Raw genomic sequence first — 17,681 nt, forward strand, 5'->3', positions numbered from 1 at the left:
TTTGAGAAGGGAGATTTAAGTACAAGAAATAGACCTAGAATGATAAATAAGATAGAATATAATGTGATAATGTCCTTAACTAAATGATACACATAGTAACAGAAACAGATAAAAGAAAGAGAACACGAGAGTTATAAGGGAAGACATCATGAAAAAAGTGACATTTGAGTTTGTTCTAAAATAATGACAACATTTAGGTGGCCAAAAAGGAATATAAAAAAGACATTTTGACGGAAACACATTATAAGCAAAAGTGTGGAGATATGAATGAGTATAGCTTGTGCTTGGGAAAATAAGCATAAAATGAGTGCTTGATCAATCTATGCAGGGGCTAAGAGAAGGGCGGATAAATTAATAATGCCTAATTAGGTAGCCACATGGAATAGTAGATCAAGTTGTGTTGATTATCAAACTTTCTACTCCATGGCAGGCATTGGTTAATATTTCCAGACGTGGGTTTGTTTAGTGCTCATAACATTCCCATGAAGTCGATATCATCCCCTACCTAGAGATGCACAAACTGAGGCTTGTAAAGCTTGAGTTAGAAAACAGGAATTTGACAAACATTTTTAAGCCCCCATTATGTGGCATCAAGTGCCAGAGTTATTGATAGTCAATATTTGAATTCACATCTATTTCACTCCAAAGACCTTGCACTGTCACCATCCCATGTTGCCACTGTCCATTGGACAACCCAAAGCCCATCTAGAGTTTTGAATAAGTGAGTGGCAGGGGGCAACTACGATTGAAACTTCAAGTTCACACTAAGTATCACATCCTCATGTTGCCTAACAATGTTTTCCAGCTCTATGTTAATGTAGTGTCCCTTTTATTGCATCCTTTGAAAGTCTTTCTTAGTCATAAAAAGTAGTTTCTAAAACTGGAGTTATAAATGGGACCATAAGCTGGTGCTTTGCAATTCAGATGAAATCATTAGAAGGCAGTACTGACATCCTATCTTACACTCCTCGTGTGGAGGGTGGCTCAGACTCTGCAGGCTACAAACCTGAGCTGAGACATATCAGAAAGAGCAAGTTAGTGGGCTACATTGCAAAGACTTCAGAGAAAGAAAGTCACATCACATCATCTCACAGCTATGTGTAGAAAACCATAATGGGCTTAAATGAGATTTAAATTAACTGGACACATGCTTGAAGTGACAATTATAAAGACCTTCAAGCAAACAAGAAAATTAGGCCAGAAAAGAAGCTATGTCTAAAACTTCCTATTAAAAAAATGACTTCTCGCTCTTTCTGCATACACACACATACACACACACACACATACACACACCCCAACACACACACACATCCCAACATACATGTTCCAACATACAAGCACACACTCACATACAAACACACCAACATACACACAGATGCCAACATACAGACACACATACTAACACACGCACACACACAAACACCAACATACACATATGCACCAACATACATATGCTCATACACACATACACTAACATGCTTGTGCACACATATAAACACCCATCACTTGCCGCTGATTTAGCTGCAAAAATTATGCCTTACAGGAAGACTATTTTTTTTTTTTTAATTTTTAATTTTTTTTTTTTTGAGACAGGATCTTGCTCTGTCATCCAGGCTAGAGTGCAGTAGTGCGATCATGGCTCACTGCAGCCTCAAACTTCTAGGTTCAGGTGATCTTCCTGTCTCAGTCTTCTGAGTAGTTGAGATTACAAGCACGTGCCACTGTGCCTGGCTAATTTTTTTATTTTAATTTTTTTGTAGAGATGAGGTCTCAGTATGTTGCCCAGGGTGGTCTCAAACTCCTCGGCTCAAGCAATTCTCCTGCCTTGGCTTCCGAAAGTGCTGTGATTATGGGTGTGAGCCACCACACCTGGCTGAGAAAGATGATTTTGAAATGCATGTACTGCTTAATTTCAGGCAATCCAAATACAACAACCACAGAGTCTTCGACAAAAAACTACATGAGTTTAATATGCAGCAAAATTATTTACTTATTTAATTGAATCTTCATGGAATATTTGCCTCCAGAGTTGAAGTTAAGCAACTAAATGTTGTGGAACGAATATAAGAACTACAGTCTAAACAGAGTTCTAGTAACCACTTATCATTTACTAGTAATAGAACTTTAGAGAGTTCTATATTATCTCACTCTAAGTTTTATTGCCTACAAAATGAGGTAATATCTGCTACACTGCATGGTTTTTGTGAACAATAATCAAGATCAAGTAAAGTGACTAGTCCTGCGTCTACCATAAATAGAGGGTATTCAATGAATACTAAGCCCACTAACCTTGTATGCGGTTGTCTTGTTTGGGATCCCTGAGAGGCGGACCCTTAGACACAGATTCAAGTGTAAGCAGTTGTTTGGGAGGTGATAGTAAGGAAAGGGAGAAGGGATGCAGAGAATGAGGCTGATAAAGAATGAGTCATCCAGCCACAGGGCTTTGGGAAACTAAAGCTCAATTTCACTGTGGAAATCTGGGTGACAAAGTAGAACATACCTTAAATTATACCAAAAGAGAAGTGAAGAAGCTGGGCTGTACCCACTCCCCATCTTTCCTGGGCAAAGGGTTGCCTAGTGTGTTACAACACTCTGTCATTTCTGACTTGTCATATATGCTTGCCTAGGGTGCTCCTCTTAGCCAAAAAAACAAAAAGTTCTCAAGCACAGACAGCCACATAAGTTCACAGTAAATGACCCTCAGAGTTGAGGAAGGTGATGGCCAAGAGGATGTGGAGAACATCAACAACCTCTACTAGAAGAATATATAGAAAAAATATTTTAAAAATATCCTCTTTTCCAAGATTTACCAAGATTCAGTCCTCACCCTTTTGACTCTTCTAAATGCCATAGGAACAGTAACCATGAGAGTTTCATTTCTTGATTTATCCCAAGCTTCCTGTACATAGAAGGTATTTCATAGGTATTTTGATACATTTTATAATATATACTACTTATTCTTTACTTCTTAAGGAAAGTGATGCAGATACATTATTTACATATTATTTCTTTTGATCTTCATTATTTCTCTATTTTCCTTACTTAATGGAGGACAGAAACAAATGAAAGAAATTAGAAAAATATACTATGTATCTGACTCCTGAATCCATGAGCTTAATTACCATCATATCACCTTCCTCCTCACTCTCACACCTTTGCAGACCTCCTTCACTTCCTCTTTCTCTTTAGATATCACAGCATGCTTTCAAATTCTCTCTCTCTAAAGTGAAGCCCTTTTCCTCCTCCACAAATTTCTGCTTATGTCAAGGGTATCAGACTCAGATCCTCTGAGTCATCCCTGATGCTGTTCAACCTCCTCAGTACAATATTCACACATATATGTATTAGTGTATGCTACCTGTCCTTTAACTGATTCCCTGCTATGTGCTAACAAGATATATGACTTGGATCTTATGAAGAATCCTCTTATGAATATTTGTGAAAGTCCACATGTTAATCTGGACATACATATCTTGAGAGAAACAACAGTTAAGGAACCACAAATGAAGTACACAAGTAATGCTATATGCAAAAGTAAGATGATAAGATTATAAAATTTTCCAAAGTGTTTCTGTGACTCCCTTTCTTCTCCTGCAGAAGACCCTCTATTTCTAAGTACGATTCCATCTTAAAGAGAAGAAGAATCTGGCTTTTTTTTTTTTCATATCTTGGTTGTTAATGACCCCCTTGGAATCACAATGAGTAGCTGGAGGTTAGGTTATTCATTACTGCTTTAGTGCTGGCTAGAACTGCAAAAGTTCTTAGGAAAGTTTAAGACAAAGTCTTTAATTTTTGCCAGTTTCTTCTCAGGTTTAGATGCTGGCGGAACATATTTTTTAAGGCTTTGTGATAATTCCGTAATTGGGAATTTCAGATCTAAAAAAGTCTTTAAATCCTAAAGACACGAAAATATACAAAGTAATTACGTATATCTCAAATGGAGACAATGTCATCAAGATGAGGCTGATGGCGATAATACCATGTTGTACTGGCTGAGCACTGATATCCACAAACAACAGCTATCTATTGTCTCCTATGAAATGAGAATAGCTAGGCATGGTGGATGCAGAGAGAATGAGATGCTCAGAGAAATATCCTGGGGGAAGCAAAAGAAGGGAATGCATAGTGATCTCATGTCCTAGATGGAGTTTGAAGCACAAATGGGAATTTTGCAGGCGAACCACTGACTCTCTCAGCCACTCAGAAGTCATAGAATTATCCATGAGATCTGATGGACTCTGCTAAACAAAGGAGGTCATGAATCTGCTGACCATGATAGAGGTCTAATTCCAAGGTCTAATTCTCTGCCCAAGAATTTGTGCCATTTTCTCTAAAATGATGATCAAATGGCTCTTAACAATAGTAAGTATATGATCTATTGATAGAGAATAAGGAAAATCATCCAACATCAAAATGCCCCAGTCAGTCCTAACACGGCTCAGTATTAAGAAATAAACGAAATACACCCTAAGCCAGGCATTTGTTTAAACAAGACAATTGCCAGACAAGCCTCTAGACACCCATATTCCTTCAAATCATTTATATTCATCCCAAATGAAACCATGAGGTGCTTATTTCTGTAGCCCACTGAACTGCAAAGCTTCTACTACAAGGACAGCTTAATTCATATTTATTGTCTTGGAACCTATTCTACACTTCTATTTTTCCTTTTTTTTTTTTTAACTTTTTAAAGAAATAAAGCCTTACTGTGTTGCCCAGCCTGAACTTGAACTCCTGGGTTCAAGTCGTTCTCCCACCTCAGTCTCTTGAGCAGCCAGGACTACAGGTGAGTGCCACCTGGACTGGCGATTTCCTTTTTAAACATTAAAAGCCATTGCACACAAAATGACAGTTACAGAGACAAATACATCATATGTTCTTTTGCCTACCAATAAAATTAACAAGGCTAGCCTTCTAATATATTGGCTCCAGATATTTTTAGATAAATGAAACATAGATCCAGTTGAAGTCCCCTTCACAGCTCTGCCCCATAAAATTACCTCCTTCCCTCTTCGGAGGCACAACTGTTTTGAAGTTTGTGTGCATTTCTCCTGTCTTTTCTATATATTTTAATGTTTAAATTAAGATTTAATTATTTTGTCTATTTTTGACTATTTGTACATCTTATTTAAAAGGGACACAGGAAAGTATCATTACACAGCTTGCCTTTTTTCACTTGACTCTATATTTGGGGACCTATCCAAGTAGACACATTTGGATCTTGTTATCATTTTATCTGATATACAGTTTCCCATCTTGTGGATTTCCCAGCATGAAAAACCTATTCCCATAATAATGTTGATATGGTTTAGATGTCTTATCTTGGTCAGTTCTCATGTTGAAATGTGACCTCCAATGTTGGAGGTGGGCCTACTGGGGAGTGTTTGGGTCATGGGGGCAGATCCCTAGTGAATGGCTCAGTACCCTCCCCATAGTGATAAGAGTATTCTCATTTGATGAGTTTATGTAAAAGCTGGTTGTTTAAGAGTCTGGTATCACCTCCTCTCTCTCTCTTGCTCCCTCTCTCACCATGTAACATGCCTGCTCCCTCTCTATTTTTTGCCATTATTGTAAGCTTTCTGAGGCCTCACCAGAAGCTGAGCAGATGTTGGTGCTACCCTTGTACAGCCTGCAGAACCGTGAGCCAAATAAACTTCCTTTCTTTATAAATTACCCAGCCTCAGGTATTCCTTTATAACAATGTAAAATGGGTTATCACAGAAGTACATTACTGATAAAGCATAATTTTCTATTAAAGGTGTTGCTTCCCTTTTTGTCCTTCTCATTCTTAGGTAAGAATCCTGTCTGTATATACAATTCAGCATAGATAATACATGTTTGCTCACAGTTATCTACTGCATAGAAACTAGAGGATGAAAATTTAAAACCCAGATCTATCTATAGCCACTTATGTTAATATGGATTTGTCATATTCCTATTTTTACCACAGTTTTCTCATCAGCAAAATTAACTGGAATGTTGGGAATAAACCTACAACATTCATAAAAGTCACTTTCCCATTCATTTTCATGCACTACCCTGCTGGGCTGGTGGGCATAAGATTTCAGAACCAATAAAGCAGAAGTGTGTGAAAATGAACAGTGTTTTTAGATAAAATTTTATGGCCCCATTAATGGTTAGAAAATGAAGACTTCTAGGCTTGTTGTTATTTACACTTTAAATAATATAGACAGCTATATCATGCACAGGTGGAATGGAATACAATTCAAAGGTTGATAGAACATACCCCATCTTCACCCCATACAAGCACCCCACAATACCCACCACCTCACCTCCCATCAGCTCTCCAGAAATCTGAGTTTGTCTTTTCCTAAAGGAATGTTCAGGTATGCCTTGGTGGCAAAATGGAGTCATGAGATAGTGATAGGGTTGCAAGGAAAGATTACACCATTTCAGTAAAATCTTGTTGCCTCTGATAGCTTCCCTCCACACCTGTGTGATCTGCCTCCTTGCTTCTTCATTCCCATGTCCACTGTCAATAATTGTATCTTCTTCTAGTATTGGTTTTCTTTTTCAGTACATCAAGCTTCTTTCCAAGACAAAGGTTTTGCTTTTGGCCAATTTGGTCGGCCCCACTGAATCATGCAAATAAGAGGTGAAATGTTCTCTCAGCCTGGAACATTTTTCCCCTGCTCTTCTCCCAGTCAATTCCTACTCATCTTTTCAATCTTCGAAACTAAACTTAAAACTAAACTAATCTTTCAGATCTTAAAAACTAAACTTAAAAACCAGACTAGAAGTCTAAATTACCCAACTTCAAAACATTTTATGCTCATTAGTAGCACTTAGTGCAATTTTAAATAAACAGTTTTAGTGGAATGATTTGATGTCTTTCTTTTTTATGAAATTCTGTGCTGTGTCTAAATCTGTCTTTTTAAAAATGTTTTAAATTAAATAAAATACTCTTTAGGGTCTGTCTTTGTTGTCCAGGCTGTCCTCAAACTCCTGGGCTCAAGAGATTTTTCCACTTCAGCCTCCCTAGTAGCTGGGATTACAAGTGCACACCACCATGTCTTGCTCTGTATATTTCTTTATTGTGCTGCCTAGCACAGTGCAGAGAACAGTGCAGAGCAAGCCAGTAGACGCTCAATGAATTTTCACTGAAACTGTGAAAGAAACTGCCCTCAAAATGCTGGTCCTATAGTGAACATAGTAGAAAATTATGTGAAAAAGTACAAAAAGAAACCAACTTAACATTCTTTGTTTCTAGATGCAGCTTCTATGAAATGGTGGACTGAAAATTCACTGTCCTCACTCTTCCCTGCTATGTCTTTTTTGGATTGATCATTAGGTGATGCCCAAGATGTTTTTCCTTTCAAATAAAAATGAGTTTGTTTTGTTATTTCTTCAATACATTTTCAAAATTAGAAGGAGAGGAAAATTAACGAATGTGTCAAATTCCATCCAGAGTGTGTTTTGTTCTATGCTATTTCTAGTCTCCAGCCTTTTGTCTTTTTCTCTCTTGCTACTATTCAGTTGTCACAAAAGCAACACGATTTCTCTTGGCACTATTATGTATCTGCCTCTTATTAACTCAATATAGACATCTGAATTTGTGTTAACTCAGCTAAGAAAACCAAATGCATGCACGTATGTATATAGACACACACGCAGAGTGTGTATGTGAATGAGAAAGAGAGAGTTTGTCACTGATAGGGCTTCTATTTTAGATTTCCAAGCTCACAAGACAGTTGTTTTTACAAGTTTTTGTTTTCCTCTCCACTTTTCCAGAGGCAAGGTTCTGATCAATGTGTAATCTCTTTTATACCACCAGCAGAAAAACTCAGTTCTAAGCTCTATGAAATAGTATGATTGACTTTAGCATAAAGGGTCAAAAAAAACCTCACTATAAAAAGTGATTCAGAACTTTATGCATCTGTGATTTTCTACTGCATACGCTAATAATTAGGTCATTTGTTCTCAAATGTTCGCGTGTATCAGAATCACCTGCAGTGCCTATTAAAATGCAGATTGCCGGGCCACACACTCAGAGTTTCCGATTCAGTATGTCTGAGGAGGGGCCAGAGACTGCCTTTCTGATTAGGTTCTCAGGAGATGCTGATGTTAGTCGTTCAGGTTTACACATCGAAAGCAGCTGCATTAAGTAGTTCACAGATAGACATGTTGTTGGGGCAAGTGAGCTGTATACTTAAGGTTCATGTTCTCAAAGAAGATCCCTTTGCAATGACAGAGATGGCCATTCTTGATGAACTGCTTAGTAGGATGAACAGAATTCTGGCAATGCTTGACTGAGGACCTGGGAAAATACATACCCATACCCCACCCAGAAGAGTGGCTTTTAGTTATCAAATATTGCTTTGGAAAGTTTTGTGTGTTTTTTTGCCATTTAATAGCCCTATGAACCAGGACAAAATTTGTTTTCCTTTCTGTGCCTCAGTTTCTCAGGTATAAAGTGGAGATAAAAAGATCTATTACCAGTAATTGTCAATTTTCATAAAATAATATGGTAGAGACCTCCACATGCTACGTGGAGTACAGTAAGTGAAAACAAATCTTAGTTCCCTTCTTTTACTGAAGATTCATATTGGATAATTCTTAGGACATGTATTTCAGCTTTTTCTTTTGGCCACATTCAAGTAAGATAATATTCCAAAAGTGATTCCCTAGATTGGCAATCAATCTGGGCAGGTAAGAAAGGAAAAAGGCTTGGAATCTATTCGTGAAGTTGGCCCCATTGAATCATGCAAATAAGAGGTGGAATTTTTTTCAAGGACAAGATGAGGGAAGAAGGGGGACTCCATTACTGGCTTTAGATGTCAACACCATCCCAGAAGCAAGGAGGGCGATTAATAAATAAACCTTCAAATTATTGGAAACGTTGTCTCTGTGACTAGTAATGTAGGCAGGCTATGTATTTATACCAATATTCCCAGATGGTGTCTTCACAATCTCATAGGAAACAAACGTAGCTTTGGAGAAATAAGCAAGGTACTAAAGAATAGTCTTGCTGTCCTCTAAGGAAGGCATGTAGCCTGTAAAGACAGTCTCTGTTCAATGCTGGAGTCTCCTCATTAGGACTAGTTCTGCCATTGAACTAATTAAGATGAATTATGGAAATATGTTTTTTTTCCTGGATTCCAGAATTCTTGGTGCAGAAAAGCAGCTCCTAAAATAATATTTATATAATTCATTGAATTTACACTGGCCTCTAGAAGAAAATCTTCATGAAAATAAAAATTTTAAAAAACCCACACGCAAGGTTCATTCACTGCAAAGCCAAAGGAGTAGAATCTAGACTCATGAGATTTTGAATTGCTTTAAATAATTAATATAAAATCTAAATTTAAAATTTCTTTCATATAACCCTAGGTAGCCCTTTTCTTTTGGAATGTTTTATTTCTGAATTGGCATGTCACATTATAATGAATCATGGTCTTACAGTAATGCCACAAAAAGACCTGCACTTGGCTGAGGAAAGAAGCTCCTCAATTAAATTACAAAGTAAATTAAAATCTTTGAATTGATCAAAATTGAAAGAGGTAATAGAAGATAATAAAAGATACTCAATAAAGATTCAAAGCCTATGTTAGGTAGAGAAATATGTCCTATAATTCTACAGACTGAGTTCAAACCTACTTCCCTGTTTATTAACTATGCAACTAGAACATATGCTTAAGTTTTTGGGTCAACTTATTCATCCTCTCAGTGGTTTACAGAACACAACTAATAAAATGAATGGCACATAATTTGTGATCTATGTTTTCCCTTTTTCCTAGTATCTTCAAAATTCTGGTAGGATTAAGCTAATTTGTGATATGGAGTGATTTAAAAAATGCTCAAAGGTTTACCATATGTAATTTCAATGGTGTTCAGATAAAATTTTGTCTACTTACACTAAATATAAGGTAACTTTTCAAACCCCGGCTGAGTTGAACATAAAATTGCACTCTAACTGCTTATCAGTAAGTAACCTTTCCAGTATTACCATTTTCCTATAAATAACTGTTCTTCAGGGAAACCAAAATATATCATCTAAAAGTAATCAGTGACAGAAAAAGAGAAACTATTCTTTTAAAAAAGGGAAAATGACAAACTCACTAATGGCATTACATCAGGTAATTATTTGAAACTGCTTTATCAGTCTGAATTCATAACTCTAATGGGGAAAGAATCAGAGTAAACAGAATTTAAAATCTTATCTCTGCCTTCTCCAGAGTGCAGAGAACTTGCCCATAAATTCTTAATCAACATTCAAAAGGAAGAATTAAAGTAAATTATATTTTTCTTCCATGTGGGATTTTGCCTGTCTCATTACTGGATTGCCAGTCATAGTCACATGACAAGATTTAAAAAAAATTTTTTTTTTTGGTGGCTCAAGTCATCAGCCATTGTGATAGACCTTATTTTTCTTCTTTTTAATATTTGATAGTAGAGATTTAGGTGAATAAGTAGAAAAAATGAAGTGGTCTTATTTCTTATTGTCCATATCAGTCATTTTACTTATGATCTAGATGATTTCTGCAACAGTAATATCTCATAATGCAATCCCAGAAGCCTATCCAATCACTTTAATGAATTTCCACCAAGTATGAAAAATGATGCCCTTTATGGTTAATTTAATGGTCAGAGATATAGTTGTCTGGATTTCTCTCCTAAACTGGCTGGTGTAGCAGCCTCAAACTCCCTCATATAATGAGAAAAAAAAAAATGGAATTAAGCTTGAGAGTCTTGAGCTATATAATGGTTAAATCATATTTCTCTGTTTTTCAAATCATGTGTCTATATTTCTGCAATATAACAGCAAGGGAACTCGGGAAAGAGATAACTAATAAATGAAGGAATATTATGGGATAATAACTACAATTCTCTTTAAAGGTCATCTTTAGATGGGAAAGTATAATGCTCTATTAATATTGCTTGTCATTTTAGGACTGGGCATCATTTTCTTAGAGAAATATAACCCCAGATGTCACTTTTCCTCTCTCTCTCTCTCACACACAAAACAGATTAACATCTGACAAAGTGTTAATCTTGAGAAATGCCTTGCCTTGTAATGGATTTTTAAAAAGAAAAAAATCATTCTGAATGAGGAAAAATGTTCTATTTTAAGTTACCAAAATTTAGCTCACTTCTCTTTCTTTGGTTTTCTCTGGTTGCTTAATCTCTGAAGAAGCTTTTTCAGATCTTTTCATCATAAAACGAGGGTAACCACATCTTTGTCTTCAGTATAAATGAGAGTCACATAGTTATATTTTTTAGAAGTTATACAAATGAAGGAAAATCCTTAAGATCTAATATATATTTATAATCAACCAGTTTAACAATTTATTACTTTAAAATTGTATTATATTTAATAAAGTTGATGCTAAATATGTTAAAAGAAGAAATGAGTAAAATTTCATGAATGTGTTCTATTAGATAAAATAATGCTGGAAAATACAATGTCAAATTATTTGAATCCCATCTATTAGAGAGGGATACTAATATTACTAGTTTGAGTTAGGCAGGGTTAGAATAATTTTAACCTAAATTTATCTGATTTCTAATTCAGTGTGATGCCTCTACACAGCATTGCCTTTGGACTTATGCAAATTTTTTTAGCTGAAAACTGGAATGTCAGACATGTATTAACCAATTTATGTATACTAATTTATTATGCAAAATGATATGAAACAGTATATTTTTATTTCTATTGTATGAATAAGAAACCTGAAACTCAAGAAATTTGAAAGTTGAATCACTGTCCTCCAAGTTCATAGAGGTCTTGGTAGAGCTGAACTGTGAACCCAAGTATATCAGACACTAACATCTGTGTTATTAATCACAGTGTTCTCCTGCTGGCCAATCTGAACAGAGCTGAGCTGAAAACATTGGTTTACAGAAATGTGAGTCCACTTTCATAACCAAGGAAGAGAGGCTGAACTTCAGGCTGCTTTGGCCAGAAGGTGCTGAGATTGGAATCCAGTCCTTGATTTGAGTAATGCCAACCTGAGCTCAGAGTCTTCATTCCTGCTATAGTGGAGATCGTCACTCAAATCCAGTAATGAGGGAAGAAACTTTAACTTATTGAGCAAATGACTCTGTTGGGACTTTTTTAAAAAATGTGCAAATAGGAATATTGTGGAGAGAAGCAACCCAGTTTGGAATTGTTCAATTCTTGTATACCATGCCTCATAGCACAAATTCATGTCACCCTCACATTGACAGACATTACTGAGGGCTCAATTGGAGTAGCTATAGCTAATGACTCACCTACAGCTGGAGGAAGCCTGCTCTACACAAAGCACATAAAGACTTTTTACAAACAGAACCCTCCACAAGGCCCCTCAAGGGGGCTATTCAAGGCTGTAACCTTGAAGAGACCATCTGTGTAGTCAACTGCATGTGATCGTGACTGACAAAATGCATGCACCATTAATTTCAAATGTGATACTTTGTGTTATAAAAACATATATATTGGATTTTAAGACATTTGCACTCTGATTACAAATATAAAAAAATTGTTATAAAAGTTGGAGAAAAACAGAAAAGCATGAATAGGAAAAGAAAGCCACATCACCTACATATAACAACTTCTAGCAAGTTGATACCTATCTTTCCTGTACATGTGTTCATCTATGTCTGTGTACAAGTATGTTTGTTTATAGCCCCATAAAAGTTGAATCATATTTAGACATTTGATTGAAACTTCATTTTTCAATGAATTAATATATTGGCAATATTTTTAAATATTCTCCTACAAAATAATTTTATTGTTATTTATCACTTATATTAAATAATACATAAGTAGCAATACGTTGATATTTAGACAATATTATTTTTATATAGTGGTAAATAATATATCATTTTTATCTAATAATTTTGTAAGTATTAAACAATATATTATTTACTATTTCCCTTAGTGTTGAACATATAAACTATTTTTATTATGTAAAATAATGCTCTATGAACACTCTGGTAAATAGAATTTTATGGATGTCCATAAATATCTCTTCTTATAATTATATTTTTCATATTTCAGTCTGGCTCAAAGTAGGTACCTGATAAACACATATATACTCCTATTAAATTGTGAATGTAATACATAATATTAAGACAATAATCTAAGAACTGTTTGTGTCACATTTGGTGCAAAGACCACAGACCCCTCAAGGAACTATACCTGATTATTCTTAGGCTCACTCAAAATTTAATAATAACTTAGTTTCTTTGATGTTCATGATTGTCTACATCCTGTTCACTAACACTAGTTTCCTGGTATATTTACATAGCTTCTTAGCATTCATCTGTGTGACTCATTCACATCTTCCTTCTAAAAAAAAAATTACACCTCACTTGAGAACCTTTTTTCTTCCTTTTCTCCATTTTAACATTTTAAATAAAATTGTCTATTTTCATCAGGTACTGATTCTATGCTTAAATAGCCAGTAGATACGTACTTAATTGAGATGTTAATATGTGACTAGCACTGTAATGTATAGCATGAAAAAATACTACATTAGTATAGTTCTGTGTGAGTTGAATATGTGGTGGTCTCTATCATCAAATAATTGACATATGTTAGGCAGTATGATGGCTCAGATTTCAGATTAAGAGGGAGATAAACAGCATAGGCTAAAGTAATTGAAAAACATTCAGAAAAGTGCTAGGACTTGATAAAATCTTGGAAAAAAATGAGTGAAATTTGAAGGAAAAAAAAGAAGACCATGTCAGGCCAAAGGAAAAACTTAAGGAAAGGCACTATAAGTGACCATATTTATGGATTTAAGATACTCTGTTAGGGAGTAGTAAGAAAGTATTCGCTATATAGAATGGAGTCCAAGTCTAGACGAGTCTCTCAAAAGAAAATTTGAGGGCAAGTAGAGGGGGTCATATGATACAACATATTTCAGTGACTCTCATAAGCCAAAGTGGTGTTTCTCCAAAGCTTCCATTTCTCAGAACGCATAGAAAATGGCATTTGTACAGCATGGCATGAAGAGGAAAGAGATGAAGATATGCATGGATGGAGGTGATAGTCCTGGGGGGTCCAGGTGCTCAGGCCCACCTGCTTGCCCTAAAGACAGAGGGGATGAATAGTCTCAGCACATCCGAATCATCAAATCAGGAGAAGCTCGTGTGGAAGCTCTGGACTAGAACATATTAAACAATCTAAGGTTGGTCCAAATTTGTGTGCTCCTATTCTCAAGGGATAAACTTTAATAAAACAGAGAATTTGGGGTAATAAAATTGTGGACATAAAGGATGTCTCTGATACATGATCAGAGACGATGGATTTTGTTTTGTCAATTGAGCTTTTAGCAAACTTTAAAACAAATGCTACCAGTCTTGTTCATTTTTTTTAGTATAGAGACTTCTTTTTACACCATATATTGTCTATATAACTTGTCATGTAGTCAGATGGTTTTCTGTGGAAGTAGTCAATGATATAGGCATGGATAAATTGAGTGATTGGTTAATGTGATCACTCAATGTGATCTCTGATCCAAAAATGTGGAAGCAAAAAATATGTTCATGTCAGGGTCATGGTAAGATCACTAATGATATCAATAGAACAAAATCTATTCATCCATTACATGGAATCTAGCAAATTATTGAGCAGTCTCTGTCAATACTAAGGAGAATTCCATAATAAAATTTAATGGGAATTTTCAGAATCTCATCTTAACCCTTTATCTTAAATATGTGGAAAAACAGAATCAATGAGGTGACGTTATATTTTCAAAGTGACTGAGTGAATATAATATCCAAGACAGAGCTAGAAATCAAGTTTCTTTATTCCAGTCCAAGACCCTTGATGGAACACCACACTGACCTACTGGCAATTTTATGTAAATATTGGAATACAATTTAGTCAGGTACCAAAAGTTTTGGCAAGTCATCACATTCCCAAAGGTTTAGTTGAAGCCAGTATAATTTCACTCTTCTTTCTTTATCAGGTTCTATAAGAATAAAAGCAAAATACATCAGCTAGCTATCACTGTGTTACAAACCAACCCAAAAATAATAGTTAGAAAGAACTATTTATTTAGCTCATACTTTTGTGTGTCAGTAACTTGGATGGAGCTCAAATGGGTGATTTTTCTCATTCTAGGTGTAGTTACTTATGTATCTGTGATCAGGTGGAGGTGGGTCAGCTGGAGGCTGATTGATCTAAGATGGCTCAGCTAGACTGGCTCATCTTGGTCCCATGTGGTCTTTTATCCTTCAGCAGACTAGACTGACTCTGATAACATAGTGACTGGGCAGAATTCACAGGGAGATAGTGAAAGCATCCAAGACCTCCTATGGCTTAGGCACATAACTAGCACAATATCGTTTTTATTGCAACTTGTTGAATAGAGCAAGTCATAAGACTAGCTGGTATTCAAATGAAGGATAATAGATACTACATCTTAATGAGAGGTGATGTAAGTCAGATATTAAGGGCATAGATACACAGAGAGGAAGATCAGGGCCTCTTTGCAAACAATTTCCACAGAGAAGAGATTTTCATAAATTTCTTGCTGCATTTGCAACATTGGAAATACGGTGGATTAGAAGTTGAAACCAGCGCTTCCATTCCATATTAACCTAAGCCTTGTGACAAAAGGATCAATATCCTTAAATGTATACCTTCAAGTATAAAAACAGACTGGGAAAAAGTATTTTTGATGAAAATATTTATCAGCAATATTTGCAATTGTGAATAGACATTAAAACCAACAAAGGACTAATGGAAGTAAAAATATCTGAGACATATTCTTCCTACATCTTTGCCCACATCTTTCCAGTCTGCTTTGCTGATTGCATTTTCGCCACCAGTCCTGCAAAGTTTGGCTGCCATAGGAGTCTGTCCATGGAATTTTCTCCTTTGTCTTTGTACTCTCAAACTAGATGTCATCAATCCCATCACCTTCAATATCACAAATATGCTGATGGCTGTCAAATTTAATTTGCATTGAGAGCTTTCTTCTAAACTCCAGATTTTTAAGCAACTGCCTAACCTACATTTCCATTGTCCATTCAAATTCATCATGCCCTAATCTACTGAATTGTTTGTACTAAAATAAAATATTTTCCAAACTCTTTAAAATCAAGATTAATGGTACTACTAGTATCCATCCAATGCTCAGGTAAAAACTAGTTGTTTCCCAAATTCCTTATAGTCATCTATCAATTTTCTTGTTTAGTTGCTAATTCCAAAATACATGTCAAATCTGACCACAGTGTTCAGTCCAACCAACGTTGCCCCTTATCTGCAACAGCCTCCTGCTGTTCTCCTGGCTCCTATAGCCTATCCTCCACAGAGCAGTCAGAATAAGCTTTTAAGAAAGTACAATAGACTATGTCACCATGCCCGGGTAATTTTCGTATTTTTAGTAGAGACAGGGTTTCACCATGTTGGACAGGCTGGTCTCAAACTCCTGACCTCAAGTGATCTACCCACCTCTGCCTCCCAAAGTATTGGGATTACAGGTGTGAGCCACCGTGCCCAGCCCTATTTATCAATTTATCTATCAATGGACATTTGGTCTTCTTTCTGTCTTTTGGTTATTGTGAATAATGCTGCTGTGATTACTAGTGTACAAATAGCTGTTAGAATCCCTGCTTTCTTTTTTTTTTCTTCTTCTTTTTTTTTATTATACTTTAAGTTTTAGGGTACATGTGCACAATGTGCAGGTTAGTTACATATGTATACATATGCCATGTTGGTGTGCTGCACCCATTAACTCATTATTTTACATTAGGTATGTCTCCTAATGCTATCCCTCCCCCATCCCCCCATCCCACAACAGGCCCCGGTGTGTGATGCTCCCCTTCCTGTGTCCATGTGTTCTCATTGTTCAATTCCCATCTATGAGTGAGAACATGAGGTGTTTGGTTTTTTTGGCCTTGTGATAGTTTGCTGAGAATGATGGTTTCCAGCTTCATCCATGTCCCTACAAAGGACATGAACTCATCATTTTTTATGGCTGCATAGTATTCCATGGTGTATATGTGCCACATTTTCTTAATCCAGTCTATCATTGTTGGACATTTGGGTTGGTTCCAAGTCTTTGCTATTGTGAATAGTGCCGCAATAAACATACGTGTGCATGTGTCTTTATAGCAGCATGATTTATAATCCTTTGGGTATATACCCAGTAATGGGATTGTTGGGTCAAATGGTATTCCTACTTCTAGATCCCTGAGGAATCGCCACACTGACTTCCACAATGGTTGAACTGGTTTACAGTCCCACCAACAGTGTAAAAATGTTCCTATTTCTCCACATCCTCTCCAGCACCTGTTGTTTCCTGACTTTTTAATGATCGCCATTCTAACTGGGGTGAGATGGTATCTCACTGTGGTTTTGATTTGCATTTCTCTGATGGCCAGTGATGACGAGCATGTTTTCTGTGTCTTTTGGCTGCATAAATGGCTTCTTTTGAGAAGTGTCTATTCATATCCTTCACCCACTTGTTGATGGGGTTGTTTGTTTTTTTTCTGTAAATTTGTTTGAGTTCATTGTAGATTTTGGATATTAGCCCTTTGTCAGATGAGTAGACTGCAAAAATTTTCTCCCATTCTGTAGGTTGCCTGTTCACTGTGATGGTAGTTTCTTTGGCTGCACAGAAACTCTTTAGTTCAATTGGATCCCATTTGTCAATTTTGGCTTTTGTTGCTGTTGCTTTTGGTGTTTTAGACATGAAGTCCTTGCCCATGCCTATGTCCTG

Source organism: Pongo abelii, chromosome 9, assembly GCF_028885655.2.
Source record: "Pongo abelii isolate AG06213 chromosome 9, NHGRI_mPonAbe1-v2.0_pri, whole genome shotgun sequence".
Classification (NCBI taxonomy): domain Eukaryota; kingdom Metazoa; phylum Chordata; class Mammalia; order Primates; family Hominidae; genus Pongo; species Pongo abelii.